This window comes from Hyla sarda, chromosome 3 (genome assembly GCF_029499605.1).
Source record: "Hyla sarda isolate aHylSar1 chromosome 3, aHylSar1.hap1, whole genome shotgun sequence".
In the NCBI taxonomy this organism is placed as follows: Eukaryota; Metazoa; Chordata; class Amphibia; order Anura; family Hylidae; genus Hyla; species Hyla sarda.
Genome location: NC_079191.1, coordinates 171083870 through 171103821, shown reverse-complemented (window position 1 = coordinate 171103821; position 19952 = coordinate 171083870).

Below are 19952 nucleotides of genomic sequence, written 5' to 3'. Positions count from 1 at the left end.
GTGGGAAGGAAGGGTGAGCTGATCCAGGCCATCTATGCTGCAGGGACCGCCCGGTGGGGAGGGTTAGTCGATCTGGGCTGTCCATTTTTACCGGGAGGCCCTCTTCTCCGCTCCGGGCCGGCCACGGACTAGTGACTTGCCTTGACGATGACGCACAGGGACGTTCATGTGCAGGTACGTCTGCTGCGCACGGATGTCCCTGTGCATCGTCGTCAAGGCAACGTCGCTATGCCGGGTCCGGCCTGGAACGGAGAAGAGGGCCTCCCGGTGAAAATGGACAGCCCGGAACGACTAACCCTCCCCACCGGACGGTCCCTGCAGCATAGATGGCCCGGAACAGCTCACCCTTCCTTCCCACCGAGGGGAGGTGAGTAGAAAACTAAAGGGAAGTCTGGATGATGACGAAGGCCGGAATTGACAGGCGGAGAGATCACTCGAGTATAATCCGAGGGGGGCATTTTCAGCACGAAAAATCGTGCTGAAAAACTCGGCTTATACTGGAGTATAGACGGTATGTTTACATATTTTTTATACATGGAATTTGGTCAAACTTTTAATATGGAAGGGGTTAATGGGTGTTTTTTGTAACTTTTTATTCAACTTTTTTTTTTAGGGGACTTTTAGGGGGAATCAGTAGATTCCTCATACAGATCAATGTGGTTCCATAGAACGGACATGTGCCTGACGGACATGTGCTCAGACCAGTCTCTAGATATCGCCAGGCGAAGCACACAATAGTGCATTTCATTTCCTGGCTGACTGCAAACTTCATCCAGCTCCACTAGGCAGTATCCATCATAAGTCTCAGGAGTCAGTCCAGTGCAGTTCCCCCCCCAGGGGAATTCTGAATTTCTCATGCATTTTGTCTTATAGGTTTTGCTTTTGGTTCAGTGTTTCATGAAATCAAGAATAGTAAGTTATTTATACTGTCATTTTTTTAAATTATCTCTTACTTCCTTTTTCTTTTGTTCAGACTATCCGCATTCTTTTTACTGTTCTGTGTTGTGAAATTGTCAAGTACACAAAGATCTAGACTGATGAAAAATTATTCAAAAGAATTTATTTATAGTAGTAGTCATTACTCTTCATAGTAGTTATTCATTTACCAAGATTAGTTATTAACTGTAACTTTCATGACAAATTTTTCATTCAAATGCCCCTCTGGTGGATGACAACTTCCATAATTTTTATTTTAAAGGAAATCTGTAGCAAAAACAACTCATCCCCTATCCACAGGATAGGGGATAAGTGTTTTACCGCAATCTCCTGCACGGGGCCATGGCTCTGGGGCCTATTGAAATAGTATGGGCAACACCAATAAGTTGTAAGCCAGCATGGTGCACTACACATTATGATGTAACTTATACATGTACTTTCATCCGTGTAAGGATGACTGCAGCTCATTTGGTCAGAATGAACTCACAGACTCTCACATTTAACCCCTTAAGGACCAGGCCATTTTACACCTTAAGGACCAGAGCGTTTTTTGCAATTCTGACCACTGTCACTTTAAACATTAATAACTCTGGAATGCTTTTAGTTATCATTCTGATTCTGAGATTGTTTTTTCATGACATATTCTACTTTAAGTTAGTGGTAAAATTTTATGGTAAATTGCATCCTTTCTTGGTGAAAAATCCCAAAATTTGATGAAAAAAATGAAAATTTTGCATTTTTCTAACTTTGAAGCTCTCTGCTTGTAAGGAAAATGGATATTCAAAGTAAAACATTTTTGGGTTCACATATACAATATGTCTACTTTATGTTTGCATCATAAAATTTATGAGTTTTTACTTTTGGAAGACACCAGAGGGCTTCAAAGTTCAGCAGCAATTTTCCAATTTTTCACAAAATTTTCAAACTCGCTATTTTTCATGGACCAGTTCAGGTTTGAAGTGGATTTGAAGGGTCTTCATATTAGAAATACCCCATAAATGACCCCATTATAAAAACTACACCCCCCAAAGTATTCAAAATGACATTCAATAAGTGTATTAACCCTTTAGGTGTTTCACAGGAATAGCAGAAAAGTGAAGGAGAAAATTCACAATCTTCATTTTTTACACTCTCATGTTCTTGTAGACCCAATTTTTGCATTTTTGAAATTGGTAGAAAGGAGAAAATTTCTCTCGAGTAAGCACATACCTCATATGTCTATGTTAATTGTTCGGCGGGCGCAGTAGAGGGCTCAGAAGGGAAGGAGCGACAAATGGTTTTTGGGGGTCATGTCACCTTTAGGAAGCCCCTATGGTGCCAAGAGAGCAAAAAAAAAACACATGGCATACCATTTTGGAAACTAGACCCCTCGGGGAACGTAACAAGGGATAAAGTGAACCTTAATACCCTACAGGTGTTTCACGACTTTTGCATATGTAAAAAAAAAAAATTTTTACCTAAAATGCTTGGTTTCCCAAAATTTTTACATTTTTAAAAAGGGTAATAGCAGAAAATATCCCCCAAAATTTGAAGCCCAATTTCTCCCGATTCAGAAAACACCCCATATGGGGGTGAGAAGTGCCCTGCTGGCGCACTACAGGTCTCAGAAGAGAAGAAGTCACATTTGGCTTTTTGAAAGCAAATTTTGCTCTGGGGGTATGCCGCAATTAGGAAGCCCCTATGGTGCCAGAACAGCAAAAGAAACCCACATGGCATACCATTTTGGAAACTAGACCCCTCGGGGAACGTAACAAGGGGTAATGTGAACCCTAATACCCCACAGGTGATTCACAACTTTTGCATATGTAAAAAACAACAACATTTTTTTACCTAAAATGCTTGGTTTCCCAAAAATTTTACATTTTTAAAAAGGGTATTAGCAGAAAATACCCCCCATAATTTGTAACACAATTTCTCCCGAGTACGGCGATACCCCATATGTGGCCTTAAACTGTTGCCTTGAAATACGACAGGGCTCCAAAGTGGGAGCGCCATGCGTATTTGAGGCCTAATTTAGGGACTTGCATAGGGGTGGACATAGGGGTATTCTACGCCAGTGATTCCCAAACAGGGTGCCTCCAGCTGTTGTAAAAGTCCCAGCATGCCTGGACAGTCAGTGGCTGTCTGGTAATACTGAGAGTAGTTGTTTTGCAACAGCTGGAGGCTCTGTTTTGGAAACAGTGGCATACCAGACGTTTTTCATTTTTATTGGGGAAGGGGGCTGTGTAGGGGAATGTGTATATGTAGTGTTTTTTACTTTTTATTTTATTTTGTGGTAGTGTAGTGTTTTTAGGGTACAGTCGCACGGGCGGGGGGTTCACAGTAGTTTCTCGCTGGCAGTTTGAGCTGCGGCAGAAAATTTGCCGCAGCTCAAACTTGCAGCCGGATACTTACTGTAATCCTCCGCCCATGTGAGTGTACCCTGTACATTCACATTGGGGGGGGGGGGACATCCAGCTGTTGCAAAACTACAACTCCCAGCATGTACGGTCTATCAGTGCATGCTGGGAGTTGTAGTTTTGCAACAGCTGGAGGCACACAGGTTGTGAAACACCGAGTTTGGCAACAAACTCAGTGTTTTGCAACCAGTGTGCCTTCAGCTGTTGCAAAAGCTACAACCCCCAGCATGTACGGACAGCGGAAGGGCATGCTGGGTGTTGTAGTTATGCAACAGCGGGAGGCATACTACATTGGCTGGGGATGCTGGGGATTGTAGTTATGCAACAGCTGGAGACACACTGGTTTGCTACATAACTGAGTGTGCCTTCAGCTGTTGCAAAACTACAACTCTCAGCAGTCACCGACAACCAACGGGCATGCTGGGAGTTGTAGTTATGCAACCAGCAGATGCACCACTACAACTCCCAGCATGCACTTTAGCTGTTTGTGCAAGCTGGGAGTTGTAGTTACACAACAGCTGAAGGTACACTTTTCCATAGAAAGAATGTGCCTCCAGCTGTTGCAAAACCATAAGTCCCAGCATGCCCATAAGGGAATGCTGGGAGTTATGGTGGTCTGCCTCCTCCTGTTGCATAACTACAGCTCCCAGCATGCCCTTTTTGCATGCTGGGAGCTGTTGCTAAGCAACAGCAGGAGGCTGTCACTCCCCTCCTGCTGCTGCTGATCGACACTGCAGGTCAGTCCCGCCGCCGCCGCCGTCGGCGCTCCTGGGGCCCCGATCCCAACATTAACGCCGGGGATCGGGGTCCCCAGCACCCGGGGTGCACGTCCTGCACCCGCTCACGTCCTCCGAAAGAGGGGCGGAGCGGGTGCGGGAGTGACACCCGCAGCAGGCGCCCTAATTGGCCGACGAATCAGGGCGATCGTGAGGTGGCACCAGTGCCACCTCACCCCTGCAGGCTCTGGCTGTTCGGGGCCGTCTCTGACGGCCCCGATCAGCCAGTAATTCCGGGTCACCGGGTCACTGGAGACCCGATTGACCCGGAATCGCCGCAGATCGCTGGACTGAATTGTCCAGCGATCTGCAGCCATCGCCGACATGGGGGGGCATAATGACCCCCCTGGGCGATATGCTGCGATGCCTGCTGAACGATTTCAGCAGGCATCGGGCACCGGCTCCCCTCCAGCTAGCGGCGGGGGGCCGGGAATGGACAGGACGTACTCCTACGTCCTCGGTCCTTAAGGACTCGGAAACGGGGGCGTAGGAGTACATCCATTGTCCTTAAGGGGTTAAAGGAGTAATCTCGTGGAAAACTTTTTTTTTTTTTCAAATCAACTGGTGCCAGAAAGTTAAACATTTGCAAATCACTTCTATTAAAAAAAACTTAATCCTTCCCTTACTTTTTAGGGGCTGTATACTAAAGAGAAATCAAAAAAAGAAATGCATTTCCTCTAGCATCATGACCACAGTACTCTCTGCTGACATCTATGTCCATTTTAGGAACTGTCCAGAGCAGGAGAAAATCCCCATAGTCAACATATTCTGCTCTGGACAGTTACTAAAATGGACAGCAGAGGTCAGCAGAGAGCACTGTGGTCATGACATCAGAGCATTTTTTTTTTGCATTTCTCTTTAGTATACAGCCCCTAAAAAGTACTGCAAGGATTAATATTTTTTTAATAGAAGTGATTTACAAATCTGTTTAACTTTATGGCACCAGTTGATTTAAAAAAGTTTTTGACGGGAGTACCCCTTTAAAGAGAATCCATCAGCTCAGAGCTGCAGACACCATTGGATAGCTGTAATAGTATAAATGCAGACTGTACCTTTCCTGGAGCTGATGGTGGTTGCCAAACTTAAAAAATACCTTTTTTATTTCTAAGCCAAAGGTCAAAAAGGTGGAGCCGATTGCCCTAACCTCTCAGTCCCTCCTTGACTGATGTATAGAGCTGTCTATGTCAATTAAAGAGGGGTTGGAGGTTGAGGGCAAGTGTGGGGGCATGACAGTGTAGTACCATACTTGATCAAGTTTGCTGAGAAATTAAAATTTTAAAAGTTTGGCAACCACTAACAGTTCCAGGAAATATACAGTTTGCTTTTATACCCTAACATATCCAATGGTAGCTTCAGTAATGCAGCAATATACCACTTTCCCCCACATACATATTAGTGAAAAGTTTATCTTTCCCAATGCAGTAGTTCTCAAAATGGTAGGGCCCCCATATGAGGCTTAATAGAGTGACTGAAAGTGACTGAAAGATGCACTGTCCTTTCTTTCACTACCGCAATCTATCATTTACGAACATTATTGACACACTTTGTACTTTTATTTTAGTATTATACAGAGCTTAGAAGAAAAATGAAGGTTAGACTGAGCGATATTTTAAATTTTTGTATGAACTACCACCATAGATATTGAGGCCCAAGCATTCCCTTGGTCTGTCCAGTGAGGCCCAGGCATTACTTTTGTCTGTTGGTTGAGGTTCTACACCCTGTTCCAAATTATTATGCAAATTCTATTTAAGTGTCACAAAGATTAAATATTTAGTTTTTCAGTTTAAAGGGGGTTATCCACCATGAGGGGATTTTAGTACGTACATGCCAGACAGTAATGGATGTTCTTAGGAAGGATCTGCGCTTATCTTTGGGCTAAATGGCTATGCTGTGAGGTAACCATAACACTGTGGCTAGCTTTTTTGTGAACTGGTATTTCCTGTTTGACTTTTCTTTTTTTGACTACAAATCCCACAATTCCATTTTCCTCCCTCCCACACATCAGCCACCCCACCCATTGAAACATAAATGAGCTGCATCCATTCAGAGACCTGTGGTTTTCAATCAGGGTTCCCACAGCTGTTGCATTAGTTGCAGATTGATCTCTCTCCCACCAAGTGATCCCTCCACCCATTGAAGGCTCCCTGTCATCAGCTGACTAGTGAGTAAGGTCTCGGCCGCATTGCAACCTGGGAAAAATCTGAGACAACAGTCATTTTGTATGCTGTTAAAAATAAATATTGGGGTGAAAATCATATAAGAATTGTGAGAAAACCATCACACACAAGTACAGACACTATATTATGAACTGCACTAACTTTACAGCCCCTGTAGCATAGTCAAATAAAAAAAAATCCTGGAAAATCCCTTTAACTCATGGATGGCATTGTGTCTCAGGGCTCTTTTGATCACTGAAAACAATCTTGGACATCTGTGATAATTAGATTGTCTGGTGAGACCAATTTAAGGAAAAACTACTAAAGGTGGTTGTTTCACATTGTCAAGCAGACACCATTTTCAAGCAATATGGGGAAGAAAAAGGATCTCTGCTTCTGAAAAGAGTGAAATAGTTCAATGCCTTGGACAAGGTATGAAAACATTAGATATTTTTCAAAAACGTAAGCATGATCATTGCACTATTAAGAGATTTGTGGCTGATTTAGAGCACAGACAGGTTTATGCAGATAAAGGCACATTGAGGAAGATTTCTGCCAGATCCATGCATGGGATCAAGAGAGCAGCTGCTAAATACCATTACATAGCAGCAAACAGATATTTAAAGCTGATGGTGTCTCTGGAGTCCCATGGACATCAAGGTGTAAAGTCCTCCAGAGTCTTGCAACTGTGCATAAACCTGCTATTCGGCCACCACTAACCAATGCTCACAAGCAGAAATGGCTGCATTGGGCAAAAAAATACATGAAGACTAATTTTTAAACAATTCTGTTCACTGATGAGTGTCGGGCAACCCTGGATGGTCCAGATGGATGGAGTAGTGGATGGTTGGTGGACGCCCACCCTGTTCCAACAAGGCTGCGACGTCAGCAAGGCAGTGGTGGAGTCATGTTTTAGGCTGGAATCATGGAAAGAGAGCTGGTCGGCCCCTTTAGGGTCCCTGAAGGTGTAAAGATGACCTCTGCAAAGTATGTGGAGTTTCTCACTGAACACTTTCTTCCCTGGTACAGAAGGAAGAACTATGCTTTCTGTAATAAAATAATCTTCATGCAAGACAATGCACCATGTCATTGCTGCAAAGAAAACCTCTGCATCACTGGCTGTTATGGGGATAAAAGGAGAAAAAGTCATGGTGTGGTCTCCATCCGCCCCTGACCTCAGTCCTATTGAGAACTTTTGGAGCATCCTCAAGCAAAAGATCTATGAGGGTGAGAGGCAGTTTACATGCAAACAGCAGCTCTGGGAGGCTATTCTGACATTTTACAAACAAATCCAAAAACTCACAAGTTCAATGGATGCAAGACATGTGAAGCTGCTATCAAATAAGGGGTCCTATGTTAAAATGTAACGTGACCTGTTAAAATGTTTAACCCCTTAAGGACGCGGGGTTTTTCGTTTTTGCATTTTCATTTTTTCCTCATCACCTTCTAAAAATCATAACGCTTTCAACTGTGCACATAAAATTTCATATGATGGCTTATATTTTGCACCACCAATTTTACTTTGCAGTGACATTAGTCATTTTTCCAAAAAATCCACGACGTAATGGAAAAAAATTCAGTGTGCGACAAATTTGAAGAAAAAAATAAAATTTTGTAAATTTTGGGGGCTTCCGCTTCTACGCAGTGCATTTTTCGGTAAAAATAACACCTTATTTTTATTCTGTAGGTCCATACGGTTAAAATGCTACCCTACTTATATAGGTTGGATATTGTCGTACTTCGGAAAAAAATCATAACTACATGCAGGAAAATTTATACGTAAAAAATTCTCATATTCTAACCTCTATAACTTTTTTTATTTTCCGCGTACGGGCCGGTATGAGGACTCATTTTTTTGCACCGTGTTCTGAAGTTTTTATCGGTACCATTTTTGTATTGATTGGACTTTTTGATTGCTTTGTATTCATTTTTTCATTATATAAAAAGTTACCAAAAATACGCTATTTTGTACTTATGAATTTTTTTGCTTGTACGCCATTGACTGTGCGGTTTAATTAATTATATATTTTTATAGTTCGGACATTTACACACGCGGCGATACCACATATGTTTATTTTTATTTTTATTTACACAGTTTTTTTTTTATGGGAAAAGGGAGGTGATTAAAATTTTTCTTAGGGAAAAAAAAGTGAAAATAAAAGTTAAAGGGGTACTCCGGTGAAAAACTTTTTTTTTTTAAATCAACTGGTGCCAGAAAGTTAAACAAATTTGTAAATTAATATAAACACAATGGAGAGGCTCCTGTCTATCTGACCGTCACTAAAGACCCGAGCAACCCAACAAACACCTATACCCACGGTGTAAAAAATAGGGACAATATATTAAAAGTAAATGGGGCTCAAAGGTCAAAGATATCTGGTTTACAATAATTTGTGTTTATTAATATAGAATGAAAAATGAATTAAATAGGGAATGCACAGGGCCCTTGTACTCCCCTAATTAATTTATACACAATAAAATATATAATAATCCCAATATAAAAATGGCAACTAAAAACCAAAATTAAATACAAACTAAAAACTGTAAAATTATTCTGCGATTTGAGCCTGTGTGATCAATATGGCGATCTACTATTCTGTAGAAAAGCACAGTGCAAATGTTCATTCCTGTTCTCAGAGCTCTTCAATAAAACAGATACAATGTATCTTCCCAACTCTTCTATAGATAAAAGTTATTAGCCCTGTATCTGCTGGTTCAAAATGGTACACATTTTTGAGTCCTTATGTGTCCCATTACTTTGTCATATATGTCCACTATTATTATGAGATGCCTAGTTAGTCCTTGCATTTATTTATTTTTTATTTATTTATTTCACTTTATTGTTATTCGTTTTTATTTTTATTCTTATTTTTATTTTCATTTTTATTTATTTTTCACATATATATTTTTTATCTTGTTATTTTTATTTTTATTTATTTTTATTCTTATTCTTATTTTTATTCATTTATTTATTATTATTTTCTAATATTTCTAGCATGTGATCGAGATTGAGATTTATCCCCATATGTCTCTAGGTATTATTACAACTGCATATAGTTTGTAATGTTATATACTTTTGCAGGTTTTTATAAATTTGTATTTAAGTGTTGGTATGTTCATAGACAAGTACAAATAGACTTTATTCATCTCTTTATTTCTCTAAAATGCCATTCATTGAATTTTTTGCCCAGGATGTGAGGTCATAGTTTAGCTCATTATGAAGGGGCGTGTATTAAGGTATATAAACCACTATTATGTTATAGTTCACACGTTCCGCTGCTGAAGAAAAAACCGAGGATGGTTTTGAAACGCGTCCAGCGATTCTAAATATGCGATATTGAGCCTACCAATATAGAACATCTGCCTAACAGCACTAGCGATCATCCGACAGACCCAAGACATTTGTTACAGTGCGCTATCTCCCGAGCGCGCGACCTGTGCACGAGGAACGCCGCCGGTGTATTCACTCTACATACCGCATCCAGCTGCTATTTTAATCACAAGTATAAAGCTAACCGGGCTATCTACAACAAGGATTCGATGCTTGCTGACCGCCTTCATTCCCAGTTGGTCCGACCAAGGGACTCCGCTTGACAGCGCTGCAGTCCCCCCAAACGGTGCCCACCACCAAGTGCTGCGCCCTTAGGAGTCGGCCGAGACTCCAGCAGCACGATCCCTGACTGAGGCCAGTCACCGGGCGAAATACACCATACAGCCGGTCCACAGGACTACACCGAAGGGAGATCCATGGTATCCCGGGAGCGGTGAGCATTTTATGGAGTTTATTGCCAACTGGTTGATGGGATATTTTGCGGTATACACAGAGATACTTAAAGATCGATTTTAAGTGACTATCCACAAAGCGCTATATTGTATCACTATATCGGTGGAACTTAGTTGCCACTGGCTGGACAGATACAATACCAATTGACTTACTGTTATCTGCAGCTGCTACATTGTATCTGTTTTATTGAAGAGCTCTGAGAACAGGAATGAACATTTGCACTGTGCTTTTCTACAGAATAGTAGATCGCCATATTGATCACACAGGCTCAAATCGCAGAATAATTTTACAGTTTTTAGTTTGTATTTAATTTTGGTTTTTAGTTGCCATTTTTATATTGGGATTATTATATATTTTATTGTGTATAAATTAATTAGGGGAGTACAAGGGCCCTGTGCATTCCCTATTTAATTCATTTTTCATTCTATATTAATAAACACAAATTATTCTAAACCAGATATCTTTGACCTTTGAGCCCCATTTACTTTTAATAGATTTGTAAATTACTTCTATTAAAAAAATCTTAATCCTTCCTGTACTTATTAGCTGCTGAATACTACAGCGGAAATTCTTTTCTTTTTGAAACACAGAGCTGTCTGCTGACATCATAAGCACAGTGCTCTCTGCTGACATCTCTGTCCATTTTAGGAACTTCCCAGAAAAGCATATGTTTGCTATGGGGATTTCCTTTTACGCTTGCAGTTCCTAAAATGGACAGAGATGTCAGCAGAAAGCACTGTGCTCATGATGTCAGCAGACAGCTCTGTGTTTCAAACGGAAAAGAATTTCCACTGTAGTATTCAGCAGCTAATAAGTACAGGAAGGATTAAGATTTTTTAATAGAAGTAATTTACAAATATGTTCAACTTTCTGGCACCAGTTAATAAAAAAAAAAAGTTTTTCACCGGAGTACCCCTTTAACTTTTATTTTAATTTTTTTTTGCACTGTTATAGCTCCCATAGGGAGCTATAACACTGCACACACTGATCTTTTACCCTGATCCCTGCAAAGCCATAGCTTTGCATGGATCAGCGAGATAGGGGCTGGATTGCTCAAGCCTGTAGCTCAGGCTTGGAGCAATCAAACGCCGATCGGACGCGATGGAGCAAGGTAAGGGGGTCTCCGCTTGTGTCCTAACTGATCGGGACATCGCAATTTTATCGCGATAGTCCCGATCAGCCCGACTGAGCTGCCGGGAAGCGTTTACTTTCATTTTTAGACGCGGCAATCAACTTTAATAGCTCGTGGCATAACGATCGGTGCTATTAGCCCAGGGTCCCGGCTATCGTTAGCAGCGGGGCCGGGCGTGGGGCGTACAGGTACGCCCTTCGTCCTGAAGGAGTTAAAATGTTATTGAGATGCCCTGGTCAACCGTGTTTTCAAGCCGTAGGACCCAGCCTTTACAGATGATGTCAAGTGACAGGATATGTTTGATTTCAACTGCCTGACATTTTTTTTTTCTGGGCAATACAAGCCGCCCCCCTCAGCTGTCTGGCAGCAGCTTACCTCTATCTCTGCTCAAATGTCAACTATTTTAATTCAACTTAACCCCTTAAGGACCCGGGTTTTTCCGTTTTTGCATTTTCGTTTTTTCCTCCTTACCCATAAAAAATCATAACTCTTTCAATTTTGCACCTAAAAATCCCTATGATGGCTTATTTTATGTGCCACCAATGCTACTTTATAATGACAGTCATTTTACCCAAAAATCTACGGAAAAACGGAAAAAAAAATCATTGTGAGACAAAATTGAAAAAAAATGCCATTTTGTAATTTTTGGGGGCTTCCGTTTCTACAGAGTACATTTTTCGGTAAAAATGACACCTTCTCTTTATTCTGTAGGTCCATACAATTAAAATGATACCCTACTTATATAGGTTTGATTTTGTCGTACTTCTGAAAAAAATCAAAACTTCATGCAGGAAAATTTATACATTTAAAATTGTCATGTTCTGACCCCTATAACTTTTTTATTTTTAAGCATATGGGGCGGTATGAGGGCTAAGTTTTTTGCGCCGTGATCTGAAGTTTTTAGCGGTACCATTTTTGTATTGATTGGACTTTTTAATCGCTTTTTGTTCATTTTTTCATGATATAAAAAGTGACCAAAAATATACTATTTTGGACTTTGGATTTTTTTTGCACGAACGCCATTGACCGTTTGGTTTAATTAATGATATTTTTTAAAATTCGGAAATTTCCACATGCGGCGATACCACATTTGTTTATATTTATTTACACAGTTGTTTTTTTTTTAATGGGAAAAGGGGGGGATTCAAACTTTTATTAGGGGAGGGGTTAAATGATCTTTCTTCACTTTTTCCCCCCACTTTTTTCTTGCAGTGTTATAGCTCCCATAGGGACCTATAACACTGCACACACTGATCTTTTACATCATTCAATGGTTTCACATAGGAAACCATTGATCGATGATTCAGCCGCTTGACTACTCATGCCTGGATCTCAGGCACTGAGCAGTCATTCGGCGATCGGACAGCAATGAGGCAGGTAGGGACCCTCCGGCTGTCCTGTAAGCTGTTCGGGATGCCGCGATTTCGCCGCAGCGATCCTGACCAGCTCCCTGAGCTAACCGCCAACGTTTTAGTTTCATTTTAGACGCGGCGATCAACTTTGAACACCGCGTCTAAAGGGTTAATAGCGCGCGGCACCGCGATCAGTGCCACGCTCTATTAGCCACGGGTCCCGGCCGTTGCCGTGGCCCCGCGTTATAGAACGGGAGCGGACTCATGACGTACATGTACATCATGGGTCCTGTAGGGGTTAAATGACCATGTCTGTGGCCTACTTTGCCTTCATTCGTTCGCAGATCTGTTTAGGAGGATCATGACAAATGTAAGTACATGTATTATGGAAAACAAATCTAATGTGCTTGTCTTCATGAATACAATGCAAAAAGAGAACAGGAGGCTATTATTCTTATTGATTTTTCTTAATGCATGCCTTTGTGATTTTTCTTAATGTATGAAGGCTCTTAAAATATGCATTATCAAGTGCACTTATCGTGCTGATCATTGCCATACCAGGACTATGCTTCATATCCCAGTCTGAATGAAAACTTTGGTAATATTTATTACAAATGACCCTTACAATTGGCACGAGACATGACTAGGTGAAGAGGAATCTGATGATTAGATGTGAATGCTAAGACTGGGTTTACATGCTAAGAGCCCCCTCCCCCAGTTGCATGGATTTGTATTAAAATGTTTATCTATGGCTTGGTCTTAAAGGGGTACTCTGCCCCTAAACATCTTATCCTCTATCCAAAGGATAGGGGATAAGATGTCTGATCGCAGGGGTCCTGCCACTGGGGAACCCCGCAATCTCCCTGCTCCACCCGGAGTCAGGTGCAGCGCCGGAGGCTTGTGACATCATGGCTGCGCCCCGCTTGTGATGTCACAGCCACGCCCCCTCAATGCTATCCTTTGGATAGGGGATAATATATCTAGGGGCGGAGTACCCCTTTAAGGTACCTGACATTGACAGGACTGGCAATTAAAAGTTTTGTAAATATTTGTCTCTTCCTCTATGCTTGTCAAATGAGTGTGGCTTTACAAGAAGGGGGCATGGTCGCCCCAGCTCTGCTCTCCTTAAAACGTGTAAACTGCAGTTGAAATCTAGGGAGGGTGCAGAGGCTTATTGCACTTATAAAGAAGCATGTAATATAACCTATTCCAAATTATTATGCAAATTCTATTTAAGTGTCACAAAGATTAAATATTTAGTTTTTCAGTTTAAAGCGCAGCTGTCATGGAAATTATACCCCCCAGACTAATATCATGATAGTATAGATGATGATACGTGTAATGCAGCTGTACTTTTGGCTGCTGTTTATCACTCTTTATCAGCAGGAAAATAGTTTTATCGTGTGGTCAGAAACAGTCGGGTAGGCGTGGCTGGGGATCGTAATGCCCCACCTCCGCCACACCTATCCCCTGTAAGTGAGCGCTGGACCACTGTGTGATTGACACACAGGTCCCCACCCCCCGATGTCCATGATGTGCGGGCCGGCGTGACTCCACTGAGCCCAGACATATAATGTGCACCTTTATGTTATATGATATACAGTGCCCGTACTCCCCTTTTTTTCTTCTCATGGTGCCGGAGACGCGCTGCTTCTGCTTTCACTACAGGCAGTGAGCTCGCTCCCGTTGTCTGCTGCCAGCTAGTGCGCCTGCGCAGTGCTAGAGGCAGGGAGCGAGCTCTCTGCCTATAGTGAAAGCAGAAGCAGCACGTCTCCGGCAACAGGAGAAGAAAGAAGAGGAGCAAGGGCACTGTATATCATAAAGGTGCTAATAATATGTATAGGCTCAGTAGAGTCACGCCGGCCCGCACATTGTGGACATCGGGGGTGGGGACCTGTGTGTCAATCACACAGTGGTCCAGCGCTCACTTACAGGGGATAGGCGTGGCAGAGGTGGGGCATTACGATCCCCAGCCATGCCTATCCGACTGTTGCTGACCGCACAATAAAACTATTTTCCTGCTGATAAAGAGTGATAAACAGCAGCCAAAAGTACAGCTGCATTACATGTATCATCATCTATACTATCATGTTATTAGTCTGGGGGGTATAATTTCCATGACAGTTGCGCTTTAACTCATGGATGGCATTGTGTCTCAGGGCTCTTTTGATCACTGAAAACAATCTCGGACACCTGTGAATAATAGAATGCCAGATGAGCCCAATTTAAGGAAAAACTACTAAAGGTGGGGACCAAGACCATTTTCACCTTTACCGATTGCCGATTAAGGACGATCCACTTCTGAGGTAGCCGGGGGGCTTACCTCTCCTCCTATGCTTGCTTCTGCACTGAGAATGATAAAGCCCAATCGAGTGCAGAGCACACAGATCAATGTGGTTCTATGAAACCACATTGATCTGTATGAGGAACCAAATGATTCCTCATAAAAGTCCCCTAAGGGGACTAAAAGTGTAAAAAAAAAAAAAAAAAGGAAAAAAAAAGTTTAAAAACACACACATTAACCCATTCCTTATTAAAAATGTAAATCCCCCCCCCCCTTTCCCAAATTCCATATAAAAAATATGTAACCATAATAAAAATAAACATATGTGGTATCGCCGCGTGCGTAAATGTCCGAACTATAAAAATGTATTGTTACTTAAACTGCACGGTCAATGGCGTACGCGCAAAAAAATTCCAAAGTCTAAAATAGCGTCACTTTTTATAGCATGAAAAAGGAATAAAAAGCGAGCAAGAAAATTAGCCCTCATACTGCCCCCCATACACGTAAAAATAAAAAAAGTTATAGGGGTCAGAAGATGACAATTTTAAACGTATTAATGTTCCTGCATGTAGTTATGATTTTTTTTCCAGAAGTAAGACAAAATCAAACCTATATAAGTAGGGTATCATTTTTAACGTATGGACCTACAGAATAAAGAGAAGGTGTAATTTTAACCGAAAAATGTTCTGCGTAGAAACGGAAGCCCCCAAACTTACAAAATGGCATTTTTTTCTACAATTTTGTCCCAAAATTATTATTTTTTTTGTCTCGCCTTACGTTTTTGGGTAAAATGACTGATGTCATTACAAAGTAGAATTGGTGGCGCAAAAAATAAGCCATCAAATGGATTTTTAGGTGCAAAATTGAAAGGGTTATGATTTTTAAAAGTAAGGAGAAAAAAACTAAAGTGGAAAAACTCTGCGTCCTTAAGGGGTTAAGGACCAGAGCATTTTTTGCACATCTGACCACTGTCAATTTAAGCATTAATAACTCTGGGATGCTTCTACTTATGAATTTGATTCCGAGATTTTTTTTCCGTTACATATTCTACTTTAACCCCTTAAGGACCAAGGACATACCGGTACGTCCTTGGTCCTGCTCTCCTGATATAATGCGGGGTTACACAGTAACCCCGCGTCATATCATGGCGGGCCCGGCGTCATAGTGAAGCCGGGACCCGCCTCTAATAGCGCGCAGCGCCGCGCACTATTAACCCTTTAGCCGCGCGCTCAGAGCTGAGCCGCGCGGCTGAAAGTGAAAGTTGCCGGTTAGTTCAGTCGGGCTGTTCGGGATAGCCGCGGCTAATCGCGGCATCCCGAACAGCTGACAGGACAGCGGGAGGGCCCCTACCTGCCTCCTCGCTGTCCGATCGCCGAATGATGGCTCAGTGCCTGAGATCCAGGCCTGAGCAGTCATGCGGCAGAATCGTTGATCACTGGTTTCTTATGAGAAACCAGTGATCAATGATGAAGATCAGTGTGTGCAGTGTTATAGGTCCCTATGGGACCTATAACACTGCAAAAAAAAAGTGAAAAAAAAAAGTGAATGAATATCATTTAACTCCTCCCCTATTAAAAGTTTGAATCACCCCCCTTTTCCAATAATAAAAAAAAACACAGTGTAAATAAAAATAAACATAAATGGTATCACCGCGTGCGGAAATGTCCGAATTATAAAAATATATCATTAATTAAACCGCTCGGTCAATGGCGTGCGCGCAAAAAAATTCCAAAGTCCAAAATAGTGCATTTTTGGTCACTTTTTATATCATTTAAAAATGAATAAAAAGCGATCAATAAGTCCTATCAATGCAAAAACCGTTAAAAACTTCAGATCACGGCGCAAAAAATGAGCCCTCATACCGCCCCTTACACGGAAAAATAAAAAAGTTATAGGGGTCAGAAGATGACAATTTTAAACGTATTAATTTTCCTGCATGTAGTTATGATTTTTTCCAGAAGTGCGACAAAATCAAACCTATATAAGTAGGGTATCATTTTAATCGTATGGACCTACAGAATAAAGATAAGGTGTCATTTTTACCGAAAAATGGACTACGTAGAAACGGAAGCCTCCAAAATTTACAAAACAGCGTTTTTTTTTCAATTTTGTCGCACAATGATTTTTTTTTCCGTTTCACCATAGATTTTTGGGCAAAATGACTGACGTTATTACAAAGTAGAATTGGTGGCGCAAAAAATAAGCAATCATATGGATTTTTAGGTGCAAAATTGAAAGAGTTACGATTTTTTAAAGGCAAGGAGGAAAAAACGAAAATGCAAAAACGGAAAAACCCCCGGTCCATAAGTGGATAACATAGTGGTAAATTCTCATCTATAGTTGCATACAGTGGGGATCAAAAGTTTGGGCACCCCAGGTAAAAATTTGTATTAATGTGCATAAAGAAGCCAAGGAAAGATGGAAAAATTTCCAAAAGGCATCAAATTACAGATGAGACATTCTCATAATATATCAACAAAAATTAGGTTTTATTTCCATAATTTACACTTTCAAAATAACAGAAAACAAAAAAATGGCGTCTGCTAAAGTTTGGGCACCCTACAGAGTTAATATCTTGTACTGCCCCCTTTGGCAAGTATCACAGCTTGTAAATGCTTTTTGTAGCCAGCCAAGAGTCTTTCCATTCTTGTTTGAGGTATCTTTGCCCATTCTTCCTTACAAAAGTCTTCCAGTTCTTTGACATTTCTGGGCTGTCTGTCACACACTGCTCTTTTAGGGTGCGTTCCCACAGGGTGTATACACAGCGTATTTCATGCTGCGCAAAATTTACGGCAGCAGCGGGAAATACGCTGCGTATTCCTTGATCACTATACACACAGGGCTTTCTGGCGGGAGCCCTATGCGTGTAGTGAGTTTTGGAGGCAGAGCCGTGCATCACAGACACGCAGGCACACGGCCCCGCCTCCAAAACTCACTACACACATAGGGCTGCCGCCGGAAAGCCCTGTGTGTATAGTGAGCAAGGAATACGCAGCGTATTTCCCGCTGCTGCCGTAAATTTTTGCAACACGGGGGGCTTTGTAAACGCACATGGCTCCTGACTTCCATTCCAAACAAATTCTCTTTCCAAAAGCTCAATGGCACTCCTCCTCTTCTAAAGAATTGTAGTTCGCCCCCAGGGCACTTGACGTCCACACATGGGGTAAATTTTGGAAGTAACTTTCTCCTATTACCCCCTTTTGTAAAAATGTCAAATTTGGGGAAAAACAGAATGTTTGTGAAAATTTTTTTTTTTCATTTACACATCCAACTATAACAAAAAGTCATGAAATTCCTGTCAGGTTTTAAGGCTCATTGTACACCTTGTTACATTCCTTGAGGGGTGTAGTTTCCAAAATAGTATGCCCTGTGGTTTTTTTTTTTTTTTTGCTGTTCTGGCACCATAGCGTCTTCCTAAATGTGACATGCCCCCCAAAAACCATTTCAGAAAAACTTGCTCTCCAAAATCCCATTGTTGCTCCTTTACTTCTGAGCCCTCTACTGCGCCCACCGAACACTTGACATACACATATGAGGTATTTCCTTACTCAAGAGAAATTGGGTTACAAATTTTGGAGGAATTTTCTCCTTTTACCCCGTGTAAATATTCAAAAACTGGGTCTACAAGAACATGCTGCTATTCCTGTGAAACACCTTAAGGGTTAACGCACTTACTGAATGTCATTTTGAATACTTTGGGGGGTGCAGTTTTTATAATGGGGTCATTTGTGGGGTATTTCTAATATAAAAGCCCTTCAAATCCACTTCAAACCTGAACTGGTGCATGAAAAACTCTGTAAAAAATTGGAAAATTGCTGCTGAACTTTGAAGGCCTCTGATGTCTTCCAAAAGCCAAAATGTCTTCTAAAAACATGTCAACTTTATGATGCAAACATAAAGTAGACATACTGTATTTGTGAATCAAAATATAATTTATTTGGAATGTCTATTTTCCTTACAAAAAGAGAGCTTCAAAGTTAGAAAAATGCAAAATTTTCAATTTTTTCATCAAATTTTGGAATTTTTCACCAAGAAATGATGCAACTAACATAAAGTAGAATATGTCACAAAAAAACAATATCGGAATCAGAATGAAAGGTAAAAGCATCCCAGAGTTATTAATGCTTAAAGGGTAGCTCCCACCATCCATTTTTTTTCTTTCTGTCCCTACCTATTGCCCATCTATCCCTAACCCCCTCTCTGCCTTTACATTTTTTTTTTATACTATATTAAAATGCCTTTTTGTCTGCCTGGTAGTGTGCTCACTACCAGGCAGACTTCCCCAGCAGGCACCACGTCACTGATGCCTGCTGGGGCCGGCACTTCCGCCCTTAGCTCACTATACAGGGTGCCTCCAGCTGTTTCACCACTACAACTCCCAGCTTGCCCTGACATCTACTGGCTGTCAGGGCATTCTGGGAGTTGTAGTGGTGAAACAGCTGGAGGCACCCTGTGGTGAAAACAATAACTTTGTTTAACCAGCGCAGCAGTGCTACTTTGGGAGCAGCAGCGGCGGCGGCGCTCTCCCGAACCCCGCTCCCCCCCCCTCCCACCCCCATGCCTCTAGTGCTGAGTAGCGGCGCTCCCCCGAACCCCGCTTCCCCCACCCCATTCCTCTAGTGGTGCACACTTACCGGAGGATCAATGAGCTGCCTCCGGACAGGGTAACGGGGGCGGGCGGGGCCGCGCGCGAGGCCAGTGGAGCTGGCCAATGCGTGCAGCCCCAGCTATCAGCGTGCTCGCTCTCGCCTGTTTGATTGACAGGCGGGAGCGAGCACCACAGTGACTGGATTTCGACTCATTGCCAGACTTAAATGAGTCAAAATCCAATAGTGACGTCACTGCAGAATGCATTCGGCCACTAGGAGGGTGACCTCTAGTGGCCGAATTTAAAAGTGATTTTAAACTTGTTTAAAATCACTTTTTTAAATTAAAGTATATTAGAGATATCAAACATTTGAGAGAGCATGGAAAATAAGCGGCACTCACCACAACCAGCTAGCGACAACTTCTTTATTTCTTAGGCGTGCAGTAAAACATGCAGGTGCAGGGAGACAAGGACGCCGGGGAATCCGGCTGACTGGTCACAGCCGTATCGTGCTTCCGCACTTCGTCAGATGGTCTGACGAAGTG